The sequence below is a fragment of the Petaurus breviceps genome, unplaced genomic scaffold (assembly GCF_028583685.1).
Source record: "Petaurus breviceps papuanus isolate PSGF00001 unplaced genomic scaffold, PetGlider_PUasm1.0 98, whole genome shotgun sequence".
In the NCBI taxonomy this organism is placed as follows: domain Eukaryota; kingdom Metazoa; phylum Chordata; class Mammalia; order Diprotodontia; family Petauridae; genus Petaurus; species Petaurus breviceps.
This window is the reverse complement of record NW_027187460.1, coordinates 60,377,661-60,393,588: the sequence shown is the minus strand read 5'-3', so window position 1 is coordinate 60,393,588 and position 15,928 is coordinate 60,377,661. Positions and strand designations below refer to the sequence as shown.

At 38.9% G+C, this 15,928-nt stretch overlaps 1 protein-coding gene across 3 annotated transcripts in view; it reads right to left on the bottom strand.

Annotated features, from left to right (window-relative positions):
• The window catches only part of NCALD (neurocalcin delta), a 586,363-nt gene that overhangs the window by 130,044 nt on the left and 440,391 nt on the right, over positions 1–15,928 (bottom strand). The gene's annotated exons all lie outside the window — the stretch shown is intronic.

Here is a 15,928-nt window from a genome sequence, read left to right as displayed (position 1 = left end):
AGAAGAAGAAGAAGAAGAAGAAGAAGAAGAAGAAGAAGAAGAAGAAGTCTTTTCTCAAAGTATCCTATTTTCATCTTCTTTCTTTTGTGGATTTTCCCCTTTTGTTCTGTTTCTTCTTTTACAATGTGACTAACGTGAAATGTTTTACATGATTTCACATGTATAACCTATATCAGACTGCTTGCCGTGTTGGGGGTGGGAGAGGGAAGGAGAGAGAAAGATACAGAACTCAAAATCTTATAAAAATAAATGTTGAAAATTATCTTTATATGTAATTGGAAAAAATAAAATACTATTTACATAAAAAGACCTGAAATGATGGGGGGGAAATCTCCCTAATCTCTAGGGCTTGCTCCTCAAGCTATATTGTACATCCTTATTTGAATAAATGATGTCTACTCCCACCCCATTAGGAGAATGTAAGTTCCTTGAACTCAGAGACTATTTTTGTTTCTTTTCATCTAGTATAGTGCCTGGAACAGAGTAGATACTTAATAAATCCTTGATTAATTCAGAGCAGATTTGACTGGACAAAATTTTCCTTTTCCATTTCTCTTCTCTAAGGAGTGAGGATATCTAAATATTATTTTTTTATTCCTTGTCACTAACACAATCTAATCAGAAGACAATCTACTGAAGTACCCAGTCCAAATGAACTTTGAAAAACTGTGTCTTCTCCCTCATTTCTTTGCAGAGCTAGGGGAATGAATATGTGCTTATTAGTTTTACTGTATTTCCCCCCATGCTGTTCCCCCCCTTGTAATAATAAGGGATGACTCTCTGGGAAGGGAAAAAGAGAGGGATGTATTAAGAAATGATAATGATAACAGCTAGCATTTATATATATTGAGAAAGAGAGAGATGGGGAGAGAGAGAGAGAGAGAGAGAGAGAGAGAGAGAGAGAGAGAGAGAGGAGAAAGAGAGAGAAAGAGAGAGAAAGAGTATGTGTGTGTGTACTGAGGCAGGTTTACTTGAACTCTAGCACCTAGCTGACAAAGATCAGAAAAACTCTACCCAAACATGTGGCTTCAGCTAACCTAACAACACTTAGGGGATATAATGTTGTGTGGCTGGTTGATGTCACAATGTCTTCCAAGAGTAGTGGTTCTCTATCTCCATCACAGTGACAAGGGTGAAGGTAAATATTTGAATTTGATTTTATATAATTAAGAGGGATTGTGGTTGAGAGGCAATGACAAAAGACATATGTTTCATGGACATGTTGTTGCAACTGTAACTCTGCATTAATGCAGTTCTTGGGCCACAGTTTCAAAGGTGTATTTGAAGCCCTTAGGTGATAAGTTCAAATGAGTTCTGTTCATATTAGTATAACATTATGGGAAGACTGTGGTATAGCAGATAGAGGACTAGCTTTGGAACAGAGAGACTTGGGTTTGAGTCTTGTCTCTGTTATGTATTGGCTGTGTGACCTTGGCCCCAAGCATTTCTCTCAGACTCAGAGTTATAGATGGAGTGGTGGAGGGAACCTCTCTACTGGGAATTCTACCACTAAAACATTAATCTTTCCAAACTGCCAGTCTGACTATGTCACTACTCTTATTCTATAAACACTAGTGGCTCCCTATTACCACCAGGATAAATATAAAATTGTCTGTCTGGCTTTTAAAACCCTTCATAACCTGCCCCTTCCAACCTTATCAGTTTTCTTACACCTTACTCAACGTACTATGTGACCCAATGACACTCACCTTGTTGCTTTAGCTGGCACAAAATACTCTATTTCCTGACACTGGGCATTTTCACTGGCTGTCTCCCATGCCTGGAATTCTCTACCTCCTCATTTTCTGGTTTCTCTGGCTCTCTGCAGGCTCCCATTTTAAGTGTTGTCTTCTGTAAGAAACCTTTCCCAGTCTCTCTTCAAGTTAATTCCTTCCCTATAAGATAATATCCAATTTATCCTGTATATTTCTTATTGGTCCATAGTGAGTCAATTAGCATTTATTAAATACCTACTATGTGCTAGGTATTATGCTAAGTGCTGTGGATACAAAAAAGAAAAGTTCCTACTCTCAAGGAGCTCAGTCTAATTTAGGAGACAACATGCAAACAATTTTGTGCAAACAAGATATTTATGCAGGATAAATTGGAAGTAATAAGTGGAAAGAAGGTACTAGAATCTTAGTGGAGGACAGGTAAAGGCTTCTCAAAAAAGACAGGAATTTAGGTAAGACTGGACGGAAGGCAGAAAGGCCAGGAGGCAGAGATGAGGGGGAGATAATTCCATGTATGAAAGACAGGCAGTGAAAATTGTAGGGAGGAACAGCAAGGAACCCATGCTGCTGGATTGCAAGGTACATTGAGGGGAGAAAGGTACAAGAAGATTGGGAAGATAGAAAGAGGCCAGGTTATGAAGAGTTTTAAAAGCCAAATGGAGAATTTTATATTTGACCCTGGAGGTGATACCGGATTGAAAAGGGAAATGACATGGCTTGTACTGTGCTTGAGGAAGATCACTTTGATAACTGAGTAAAGAACGGACTAGAGTGAGAAGAAATCTGAGTCAGGGAACCCAACCAGATATCTATTGTAACAGACTAGACATGAGGTTACAGGGGCCTGGAGCCTGGAGCAAGGTGATGGCAGTGTCAGGGAAGAGTGGGAGCAGACAAGAGATGTTAGGAAGTTAGAATCAATGGAACTTGGCAATTGGCAACTCATAATATTCATTATGAATATCAAGACATAGTGGGTGAGAGAGAGGAATTGAGGGTAAGACCTAGGATCAGATAAAAGAATTTCAGAGTTCACAAACATGAAAGTGAAACACTCCCAGGTGATGACAAAATCAAGGGTTTGACCATCTTTGTATGTATGTGTAGTGTGGAGGAAGAATAACTCACAGAATATGAGTAAACTGAGGAATTGGGAGGGTCAGGTGTTTGAAGAATTATCAACCTGTATATTGAAGTCCTGTACTATGAGGAGAGAATGGCTATGAGCCAGGCACCAAACTTGTGGAGGAAGGAAGGGGCATGTCCTGGAGGTTAGTGATAGCAATTCCAGAATCTTGACGAGGTTATAAATACAGATTGAATGAATTTCAAAGGAGGAAAAGTTACCAAATGACGGTAGTAGAGGGAGAGCTAGGAAGTCAGGGAGAAAGGAGCATATACCAAGTGTGACCAGTGTTTTCTAGGGTTTGGGGGAAAGTCTAATGTGACCTTGAGGCCACAGATTCCCCACCCAGCTTAACACAGTGCCTGGCACACAGCAGATATTTAATAATTTTTGTTGACTTGACTTGAGATATGGTAATTTTAAGAAACCTTATGGAAAATCTCTTCCCTGTTGAACTAAAAAAGAAGTCCATGACAATATTATTTTATGTTGTGACTTAGAATTAATACAAACTTTTGCTTTTTCAAATTGCATCCTGATCTTGGAAGAGGATAGAAGAAAACAAAAACAATCATTTTCGGTTTTTTAATTTCCTAACAAGTGGTGGTACAATCTGTTGATGTGGGATGACACCAAAGTGATCTGTGTGTTGGTGAATAGAAATCTTTGCTGAGGGAGTAGATTCATTCTGAAGGAGGCCTGTGCTGGGAGTTTGAATTCGACTTTGAATTCATTGTGAATATAAAGATTAATTGTCTCCTGTTCCCAGACTTTCCTAAGCAATGCACCTGAACTTGACCACCTGACCCACAAATTTCTGCTGTTACCGGCCTACATTATGTTACTCTGTGCCTAGTTATGTTTTACCAGGAAGTGGCAAATGTCCAACCACTGAGAATGCATCAAACAAACAAAAAAAGCACTGAAGGAGGCTTTTTAAATATGGTAGGTTGTTGTTATTGTTGTTTTGAAAGCCAGATGTTCATGGTAAAGAACTTGACACGTGGAATTCCTATTTATAAGTTATGCTTTGGATAAAGAATGTCATTGCAGAATAATTCCTTAAGGAAAAAACCAGTCCCACTTTTACACACACATAATTGCATTCCAGTAGTAGTAATACTTCAACATTAGCAGGTTCAAGGAAACTCTCTCATTTTAATATTCTTCATTGACAAGACATCATTACCTTTGCCAGCATTAATGACACAGCAACACTGAGTCTTGATCAAATAGCTGAAAGTCAAAGAATCTGGGCTCAGTCTTGCTGCTTATTAACTATGTGACCATGGGCAAGCCATTTAACCCTTCTCTGGGCCTCAGTTTCTTCCCTTGGAAAATGGAAGGGTCACACCAGATGGTTTCTAAGCTGCTGTCCAGTTCTAAATGTGTGATCTCTCCCATGTATCTAGATTGGGACCAACAATTTTATTGGTGTAGTGCAGTGGTTCACAAACCTTTTCTACTCTTAAAAATTATTGGGGCCTTCCCAAAGAGCTTTTATTGTTGTAGGTTATATCTATTGATATTTACTGTATTAGAAATGAAAACATCTCAGTATTATTATTTTTAAAAGCTTTGATCTTGTAGACTCCCTGAAAGGGTCTTAAGACTTTGAGAACTGCTGACAGGGAATTTCCTTTACATACAGCCTTAGAAAGTTGACTAAAGCACTGAGAGGTTCAATGACTTTCCCAGGGTCACACAGCTATCTTGTGTCAGAGGCAGGGCTTAAGCCTGGGTCTTCCTGGTTCCAAGGCCAGTTTTCTAAGAACCACATGGTTCTAAGAGAGGGACAGAAAGAGACAGATACGGCCAGAGAAAAAGAAGGGAGAATAAGAAAAAGGAGGGGGAAAAGGAGGAGGAGGGAGAAGAATAAGAAAAAGAGGAAAAAGAAGGAAGAGAAGCATGAGTTTATATATATGAGAGAGAGGAATATGTAGCTCTAATTTGTAAAGATATATATTATAGTATATTCCTGACTTTTATAGCTATTTTTTTCTCTACTGATATGGATTTCATTGGGTTTCATTTAAGAATCTATCAATTTAAAATGAAAAAACAAAATACTAGTGCATCTTCCCCAAGGGAGAAAGACATAGTGCCAGTGGCTCTAAAGGCACTATGGTTCGAGGGTCATAACTTTCTGGCTTTGTAAGTGGTCCAGAGCACAGGTTGATTTCTTCTAGCATTAGTATTCACAATATGCCAATTGGTCCTTAAGTTGTTGATTCTGATGTAAGTTAGTTACATTGCTTATGATCATCAAAAGTCTGCTTGCCAGTTAATTCAATGATATAACATAACAGTGTGTCCTCAAAGGCTTGGAACATTCTGTACTTTAAAACATAATATAAATGCTAGCCATTATTCTTAGTAATAATAATAATCTTTTTTACTCAAACGAACTTGTAAAATAATCCACTCATATGTAGAGGTTGGAACTCTGCCCTCATGGAGAAAGTACCCTTAATGATGATACAATAAAGCAAGTAGGTGTTAAGAGAAACCCCCTATCTTCTGAATTGGGTCACCTCCCTTAGAATTAGTCGAATGTTTGGGTCCCTTTCTGTGAAGCATATGCTCTGGACTCTTGTTGAAGAACATGCATCTTGTTCAGATGAGACAGAACCCCTGATTGGTCACCAGTGGCAGGTATTATATTAAAGTTGATAGGCTATAAGAGTAACAGGGAAGAGACAGCTCAGTCTGTTTTAGGACTGATTCAGGGCACTTGTACCTTTAGATTTTGAGTGAGTTATTGGGGTTAGGGGGTGGAATCCGGGGATTTCTCTCTCTTCTTTGTGCCTACTGGCAACACTGGGAGGAAGCTATGAGCATAGAGCAGTGGGAATATTTGCTTACATAGGAGAACCTGAGTCCCTGGAAACCTTTTTCTATAGATGTAATTTTCTTTCCTGAGCACAGAACAGCCACCACTGATCTTGAGAAACGGACTTTTGGGCAGTAACATTGTATGTTCTAAAGAGACCTTTAGAACATGGAAAAAGTGATTTATTACGTGAAGAAAAGATTACATACTCCAAACATGAACACACAGTTTAATTTTCAAATATCTCCCATCCTAAGACTTTCAGAAATAGGACTTCACTTTAAGAAAGTGTCCTTGAGAATGAAGCTCAAATGTCCATTTATTAACTCAAAAGCTTTGCAAGTGAGTACAATCCATTGCCTCTATTCAAGCCAAAAGGATTTATCACTAATGGAAGAAGAAACCTCACTTTAGTGTTCCATGATAATCTCACAAACAAGGAACAAGGACATCTCAACCCCCAAGCACTCAGGAAATAAAACACAACTGCTTTCTGTAAACCTTGTCAGAATATAAAAATGTTGTGTCATATTTTGTTTTTAAGAAGAGTTTGTTTTAAGTAGTTTCTGATTAGCTTTTCACATGATCAAAGAGGATACAGGAAGGCTCTTTGAGGTGAATCAAACAGGTCATGGAGAGAAGAAACTACTCCACTCATTGTTTCTATTTTCCCTGCCAAGAAGCATGACCTTTGGCCTGGAAAGGACAAAACAAAGTGGGCAAATATCAAATTGGTACCCAAAATAAAATCTGAGATAGTAAGAGAGAACCTAGTTGCCCTTGATGAGTTTATCTCAATGCCATATGGATGAGATCCTAGGATACTGAAAAGACAGGAAGATGCAACTGCTGAATCACAGTAGATAATCTTTGAAAAACTATGAAGAGAGGCAGCTAGTTGGCACAGTGGTTAGAGCTTTGACCCTGGAATCAGGAGGACCTGAGATAAAATCTAGCCTTAGGCACTGTGGCACCAAGGCAATATTCACAGCACTGATGGCAACTATGACTGTGCCAGCATAATTCTGAATCACAAAATATAACAGATTCTCCACAGAAAAGACAGAAGCAAAACATTTCTTCAGACACTATAAAGCCAAATCCCAACACCAGAAAGTCAAATCCATCATAGCAACAAAGAAATTAATACACCATAACACAGGAGGGAGCAACACCATACCTTTAGCTTTCCCACAAACAAGCCTAGCTGTCTCCTTGCCTGTGTCTTCTCTCTCCCACTGTGCTGACTGCTCTGACTCCCAGCTTCCTTCGGCCTCTGCTCCACCTGTTCAGCAAACTCCTCCCACCACAGGCTCCATGTGATTACATTCGACCTATTAGGGGACAGGGAAGATCTTCAAAGCAAGGAAGATCTTCAAATTCCCTTAGGCCTATTAAGGGGCAGGGAAGATCTTCAAATTCCCAATACCATTATAGGCACTTAGCTATATGACTCTGAGTAAGTTACTTAACCTTTTTAAGCCTGTTTCCTCATCTGGAAAATAGAAATAATAACAGCTCCTTCCTCCCAGGGTTGTTGTGAAGAGAAAATGAAATAATAATTGTAAAATGCTGGGTAAAACGTAAAGAGTTAAATAAATACTAGTTATTATTATTATTGTTAATTATTATTAGTCTAGCATATGTCATACCAAACTAACCTCATTTCTTTTCTTGACAAGGTCAAGGAAGGTGAAGGGAATAAGCATTTCTTAGGTGCTTACTACATGCCTGGCACTGTGCTAAGCACTTGACAAATATTATCTTATTTGATTCTCACAACAACCTTGGGAGGCATTTGCTGTTAATAGCCCCATTTTACATTTGAGGAGATATCAGAGGTCAAATGATTTCCTCAAAGTCATACAGCTTGTGAATGTCTGAGGTCACATTTGAACTCAGATCTTCCTAACTCTAGGCTCAGTGTTCTGTTTACTGGGTCACTTAGATTTGGGATTACTAGACAGGTAGGTCCAGAGAGTAGTACAGGTATAGTTTCCCCAGATTTTATCCCAACATTTGATAAAGTCCCTCATGTGGATCTTACAGATATGATGAAGATGTTCACTGGATTTGAGGGCTTTGATTGAATATCCAAGAGTCAATAATGGTTTGATATTGACTTAGAAGCAGGGCTTTGGTAGAGCCCTAGGGATCTAGGTACAGCTAGGTGGAACTATGTAAGGAAAACTTGCTAACAATAGAGCTATGCCAATGTAGAATGGACTGCCTTGAAGAAGGATTACCTAGTGAGATCTTTCTTGCTAGAGGGCTTCAAGCAAAGGCTGAATGACCCCTTGCTAAGTGTGATACATAGAGGATATCATTCAATTGGGGGCTCAGTCAGAGGCCTCTGAGTTTACATTCTGTAATTTCTTGAATTTATAAAGGTCACTTGGGCATCTGGGTGGTGCAGTGGACAGTGTTGGGTCTGGAGTCAAGAAGAACATTCTTTCTGAATTCAAACCTGGCCTCAGACCTTACTAGCTGTGTGACCTTGGGAAAGTCACTTAACCATGTTTGCCTCAGTTTCCTTATCTGGAGGAATGAGCTGGAGAAGGAAATGGCAAACCATTCCAGTGTCCTGGCCAAGAAAAACCCAAATAGGGTCACAAATAGTCAGACACAACTAAAAAATGATGAAACTACAACAAAATGATCATCACCACCTAATAGAAAACCTAAATAGTGATAATAAAAACAGATCTAGTTGGAATGATGTAAGGGTTATGGGATTTAAAGATCTTCCATGCCCCATTGGACTTGCTGACGTAGCAGGAAGGGGCGGAGCAAGAGGAAGTGGAAGCCAAGCTGGAGTTCCTGTGGTGGCTGGCGGTGGTGGTGACGGCGGCGGCAGCAGCAGCAGAGGCAGCAGCAGTGGCAGCGCAAAGCCCTTTTTGAGTTAGCCAGAATTTCTGCTAAGGACTCCTGCTGAGGACTGCCAGGGGCCGGAGCTGCTGGGAGCACGCTTCCCGGACGCTGGGTGGTTGCTGTGAGGGGGGAGAGGAGGACCTTTGCCTGACGTAGCCTGTTCTGTTTTAAAGGCTTGAAAATGTGGGTGCTTTCTACTTTATCTACCTGTGCCAATATCATAACTTCTCTGATGGCTTTCACTTTCTGGTTTTGGGACTCAGTCTTTTGGTATCTTAATAAATTTTCTAGTTTATTTCCCCATATGGCAAGCCTGATGTATTTTGTGATGGATAATTATATCAGCATATTTGTAATCTCCATAGGCATTGTGAATATGTCATTGCTGATACAAATGAAAAAATAATTTCAAAGAAATAGTCCATTTGAGATTCTTTTCTGCCATTAGCAGGGTACACACATAAACACACACATGAGTGCACACATGCACATACACATGTACACACACACACGCACGCACCTATAAATAATGACAGGAAAACAGAAAATTCTTAACCAAGGCATAGCAACTCAGCACCAAAAGGCAGTAGTCACAAGGAAGTCAGAAACCAATGTTTTAGTAAAAAGAATATTAGATTATGATTCAGAGGACACATTTGATTTCACTTGTCTCAGATTCTGTTTCCTCTGTTTCCTTTGTAAAGGGAGAGGGTTGGAATAGTTGATCTCTAAACTTTTTCTAGACATGATTCTATGAAACACCATTCAAACCATCCATAGGCATTCTTGCCCAAGGATCAATCCGTGAAAGTTGTTACCATCTGTAAACTATCAATGGAACCAAAAATCACCCAGCCATAGCTAGCTGTGTACATAAAAACAGAACCACAGGCCCTGTCTTAAATGAGTAAATTCAATAAATATTTATTCAGTGACTACTGTATGCATAAATAAATATTAGCTACTGTATTCAAGGTACATTTGGGAAGACCCTTTCAAAGCAATCAATTTCTAGTGTCTTTTGTCTAAAATGAACAATGGTTCATTTGGCCTTGAGAAACACAAGACAAAACTTAATAGTCCCTGTTCTCTAGGTGCTTACATTCTTCTGGCTGCTAGAGTTATCTTTAGGCCTCTAGAAACATTATATCTATGGCAACAGAAAATGTGGAAGGAGCCAGTGGACATTTGGTGGCTGATGGATTCCAAAATATCCATCTGTAAGTTTGGGCTAAAAAAATGCAAAAATCCTCTCAGAATCCATTGCATTTTAACTGGGTTTTATGAGCAAACTTTAGTAAACTCTTAGTGGGATACCTGCCATCAATTCAAAATAGAAGTGGTAGGAGCAGATTGCCTCCTACCAATAGTCCACATTCTAGAAGTTGGTGACCAACTTTGCAAAGAGACCCCACTCTAACCTTCTACTTTCAGGAAAACTTTTGTCCTATAATTCTGTGCTTTGCTGGAATCTCAACCTTAACATTTAAGAATTTAAAGGATGTTGCAGTGATCTTTTTATTTCCTGTTCATTTAAAAGGAAACTCAGTCTGCAGAAGCATCTCCCCATCCCCAACCCATTTCCTTTTCTCTCCAGAGCTACTTAATCTGTTGGAGGGGCTTGGGATGAAGAGGCTAGGATGTCAGCTCCTACTAAGTGTTTTGGAAGTTCATTTTGTCTGCTTCCGGGGCAAAAACCACAGGGTTAAGTTTGTTGTATATGAATTTCCAGCCTATTTTTTTTAAAAGAAGCTCTGGAATTTTGTATTCACTCAAAAGCATGCCCATGGAAGTGGTAAAGGAATTATCTGGGGGAAGCCAAAGATAAGACCATGCATCTTAGAGTATTAGGAAGAGAGATGCAAGGATGTTTTTCTTCCTTCTGTTGCCAGAAAGGGTATGAAGTTTTACCTTCTAAAGCCTGAGAGAAACAGATTTGGCATTTCATTGCACAAATTTGATGGGGGCAGTTTGTCCTGCAGACTCTGGTTGTGCGTTTGATAAGCCGTCAAGACAGAACAGGTGAAGACTTATGACCGGCGTTTTCTTCATTGTAAAAAATCTTCATTTTAGCCAGCTGGTTTTCTTAAGCTCTTTGAGAGGGAGGGATAGAGACATGGAATTTCCTTCATAAATGGACCATGTAAACCAAGTTCCAGCCCATCTATCACATCTGTCCATTTCCAACTTTTAAAGAACAGCTGGAATCTATTCTTATTGTAACAATGGTATTGCTTATTATTGACCAGACACAGCCCTTTTGAGTCTACCAGATGCCCTTGGCATTACTATTGGCATTAAGCTTTGTATAGTGGGTTTTTGGAGCTATAGAAGTCCTATCTCTGAAATTTGTACATAGCCCTGAGTGCCTTAGCTAGGGAATGCTCTGTGAACAAAGTCTTATTGTTATTGTTATTATATGTAACAGGCCACCATTTCCAAACATTCAATTAGTAACACTGATCTGTTAATGCAATAAACACAATGTAGTACTCAGCTAGAAAGAAAACTATTGTTCATTTTGACAAAAGACACTGGAAGTTGACTGCTTTGGAAGGGTCTTCCCAACTGTGAGCATTATTAGACACTGGAATATATCAGAAAGATATGTGATGTGGGCTCTTTCCCTGGAGACTGTTATAAATTGTCTTCGGTCATCATTTAAATTTATTTCCTTTTTTGTGGAAAAAGGAGAGCATTTCTAGAACCTACAGGGACTGTAGAGGTCATCTTGAACATCCTCCTGTCTGATCATTCATTCATTCAATAAACACTAAGCACTGGGGATACATAAAGAAACAAAAGACAGTCCCTGCCCTCAAGGAGCTTATAGTCTAATGGGGGAGACAACATGCAAACACAAATACACAATATGTGTGTGTGAGCATATGTGCATGTGTGCATGCACGTTAACATGCACGTGTGCCTACTGTTTATGTGTGTGCATATCTATATCCATCTCAACCACATGCAGGATTAATAGGAAACAATTTATAAAGGGAAAACCTGGAATTAAGGGAGATTGGGAAGGCTTATAGAAAGTCAGATTTTCATTGTGATTTAAAGGAAGCCAGAGAGATCATTATTCAGAGAGCAGAGGAACAGCTTCCCAGGTATGGGTAATAGCCAGAGAAAAGGCCCAGAACTGAGAGATGGAGTGTCTTCTTTGCACAACAGTCAGGAGGCCAGTGTCATTGGACTGAGGATTATGTGGTGGAAGGTAAGCTGTAAGAAGACTAGAAAGGTGGGAGGGGGCTAGGTTATGAAGGGCTTTGAATGCCAAACAGAGTATTCTGTATTTGTTCCTGGAGGCAATAGGAAGCCAATGTAGGTTACTGAGTAAAGGCTGGAGTAGGTGTGGGTGTGTGACATAATCAGACCTGAGTTTTAGGAAAATCACTTTAGTAGCTGAATAGAAGATTCCATTTACTAAATATCTGTTATGTACTGGACACTGTGTTAGGTGGTGGTTATACAAAGACAAAAAGCAAACAGTCCCTGCCCTCGAGGAGTTCTATCATGTATGAATGCCCTTCTATATCATACCCACAACAAATCCAGGTCTTCCAGAATGAAAATAATTGGTTTATTAGGTGGCTATGAATCCCGGCCTGATTTAGGGCCCAGCATCATGTAATGTACTCTTGATTAGCCAGGGAGCAAACCACATTTCTCGACAATTGTCTTTGGAAATAAAAGTTGTCTCACTGTTCATTCCAGAAGCATTTATTGAGTATGTATTGTGTGCCTATCACTATGCTAGCTAATTAAGAATTTGAGAAAGAAGTTTAGAGGGGCAGCTAGGTGGTGCAGTGAATAGAGCACCAACCCTGTAGTCAGGAGGGACCTGAATTCAAATCTGACCTCAGAGATTTAACACTTATTAGCTGTGTGACTTCGGGCAATTCACTTAACCCCAACTGCCCTGCCTTACCCCCTCCAAAAAATAAAGAGAAAGAAAGGAAGGAAAGGAAGGAAGGAAAGGAAGGAAGGAAAGGAAGGAAGGAAGGAAGGAAGGAAAGAAGGAAGGAAGGAAGGAAGGAAGGAAGGAAGGAAGGAAGGAAGGAAGGAAGGAAGGAAGGAAGGGAGGGAGGAAGAAAAGAGTATAGAAGAGATAGCAATGTATAGTAGGAAGCATACTGAATATAGAGGCCTGGGTTCAAAGTTCTCCTATGCTTTCTAGCTGTCTTATCCTGAAGCATGTCACATACTTTCTCTGGGTCTCAGTGCTATAAACTTTCCTTTCCTTACCTCTAAAATGAAGGCATTTACCTCTAAGACCTACATGGCCACTGAGCTTTCTTCAAGCTTTGAATACATGATTCTATGAGCCTATAATTTCCAGGAAATGAAAGAAAAAAAGGAATGATTTCCCTCTGAAGATCTTGAAATCTAGTTGTGTAATCAGGGTATTTATGTATGGAACATATAAGCAAACAGGATCAAATGGTCCATAGGATAATAATCAAATAGGACACCTCAGTGCTTTAGGAATACCCCCTTCTAGAGCATCTTTGAGAGACCAAGTTAGATCTGTATCATCTTGGGAATTTGGATGAGCAGAGGCAATTGGATAGTAATTATATAATCACTGATTAAGAGCTAGAAATAGCAATCAAGTCCAGCTTCCTCTTTTTATCTTTGGAGGAAATTAAGGCTCAGGGACAGCTAGGCGGGATAGTAAATGGAGTGCCAGACCAGAAGTTGGGAAGATTTGAGTTTAAATCTGACCTCAGACACATACTGTGTGACCCTAAGCAAATCACTTAATCTCTATTTACCTCAGTTTCCTCATTCATAAAGTGTGGGATAATAACAGCACTTATCCCCTAAAGTTGTTGTAAGGATCAAATGAGATAATAATTGTAAGGTGCTTAGCACAGTGACTGACACATAATAATACCATATAAATGTTAGAAATTATTAGCATCATCATTATTTTTCGTTAGGTGACTTACTTAGAAACATACTGTTAGTAAGTAGTAGAAGTGGAATTGGGGCCTGGGTCTTCTTGGCACCGTCTGTCCCTCTATCTACTACTTGGATTCTCAGTCTTTCCCCTGGTTAATCCTAGAGCCCTGATCTAAGTTCTAGATCATCTATACATATGCTGATGCCCATCCAAGCACTGAAGAGACCCCAAACTGACTAGATCTCCCAGCATCCTCTGGACTAGAGCTAACTTACATGAAGTCCTAAATGGCAAATGAGTTTAGAGTTTAACTCAATCTGTATTCTCTGGAGGAAAAAAGGATGAATATGTGAGTGACTTGAGACTTTTGTATAATGGATATATTATAACAATCAAACAAATTGATCAATTGTATAAATTTATACCACCAACAATATAACTTTTATGTGTGAGTTACCTGTAAACCAACTCAGTTGGATGCCAGGGAGCTTGATCTGTAGGCCTGGTTCTGACTTTCTCTTGGTTTAAAACCAATCTCATTATATTAAGAACTTTAACAAATCTATAGGAATATGATGAGTCATTCCCCAAATGATAAATGGTCAAAGGATATGAGCAAGCAATTTTCCAATGAAGAGATAAAAACTATTTATAGTCATATAAAAAATTCTCTAAATCATTATTGATTAAAGAAATTCAAATTAAAACAAACTTGAGGTATCATTTTATACCTACCAGATTGTCTAAAATTGTTGAAGAGGAAAGAAACAAATATTGGAGAGGATATGGAAAAATTGGGACATTAATTCACTGTTTTTGGAATTGTGAACTGACCCAACCATTTTGGAGAACAGTCTGGAATTATGCCCAAAGAGTTATTTAAACTGCCTATAGCCTGTGATCCAGCAATAATGCTACCAGCTCTATTTACAGAGAATTATGGAAAAAGGAAAAGAACCTATGTGTTTTGAAATGTTTATAGCAGCTTTCTTTGTGGTGGAAAAGAACTGGAAATTGCAGCAATGCCCATCAACTGGGGAATGGCTAAACAAGTTATGGTACATGATTGGGATAGAATACTACTGCACTATAAGAAATGATGAGCTCAGTGATCTTAAAAAACCATGGAAAGACTTGCATGAAATAATGAAGAACAAAATGAGCAGAACCAAAAGAATATTGTATATAGCAAGAGCAATATTGCTTTAAGAATGACTTTGAATGGACAAATTATTTTAACTATTTACATATATATAAGACCCAAATTAACTATAAAGGACATAAAAAAGATTCTATCTGCATCCAGAGAAATAACTGATAAATAGAAATATGTATGGAATAATTTTACACATACATACATAGATGTATACACACACACACACACACACACACACTTATTTGTGTCTAATGGTAACCGTTTCCAGGATGCAGAGTAGGGAAGAAAAAAAAAAGAAATTTATATGATAGTTTTGTTATATATTTGAAAAGAATAGCAAGCTGTCCATTCAGATTTACAGTTTCATGTGCAATCATTTTTAATTGTACTATGTTATGGTAATGTTTGTTTTATTCCATAAATTAAAAATAAAATAATTTTTAAAAGAATCAATCTTATACATGGAGCAGTGTACTCCCATAATGCGGTTTTTAAAAATTGACAGTATTGTGCCATTTCCTTAGGGGAGAAGTGGCCCTCCTCACAATTAATAGGTTCATAGGCAAACTGGCATGTCACTTAGTCAAGCTAAGCCAAGTTAAATCAATGAGCATTTATTAAGAGTGCCAGGCACTGTGCTAAACACTGAGATACAAAAACGGGCAAAAAACAATCCCTGCCCTCAAGAAAGTTATAGCCTAATAGGGGAGATCACATGAAAACAACTAAACAAGACACATACAGAATAAATTGCAGGCATTTGCAGGAGGAAGGCACTACAATTAAAAGGGGGATCAGGAAAAAGGGTTCTTATAGAAGGTAAGATTTTAGCTGAGACTTGAAGAAAGCCAGAGAAAGCAGAAAGTGGCAAATAGAAGGGAGGGAATTCCAGGCATGGAGGGCAGCCAGTGAAAATGCTTGGAGAGATGTTGTAACTTCTGAAAAGAATAGGAAGACAGCCAGTATCACTGGATCACAGAGCACAAAAAGAGGATTAAGGTGTAAAAAGACCAGAAAGGTAGGAAAGGGACAGGTTATGGAGGACTTTCCAAGCTAAACTGTCAACCTTATTTAAGGATCTGGTCTGAGATCCCCAACCACATGGTAGTAATCTTAGACTCTTGTCTTTTGATAAGGATATGATTATACCAATTTTGGATTGCATTGTTACATTACTGTGTATGAAAGTTAAGCTTCCAAAGACAAGGAGCTGGCGGGGGGCATATATTACTTTGCTGCTTTTGTAATATATGTTAAGAATGGCCACACTGGGGCAGCCAGGAGGTGCAGGGCTTAA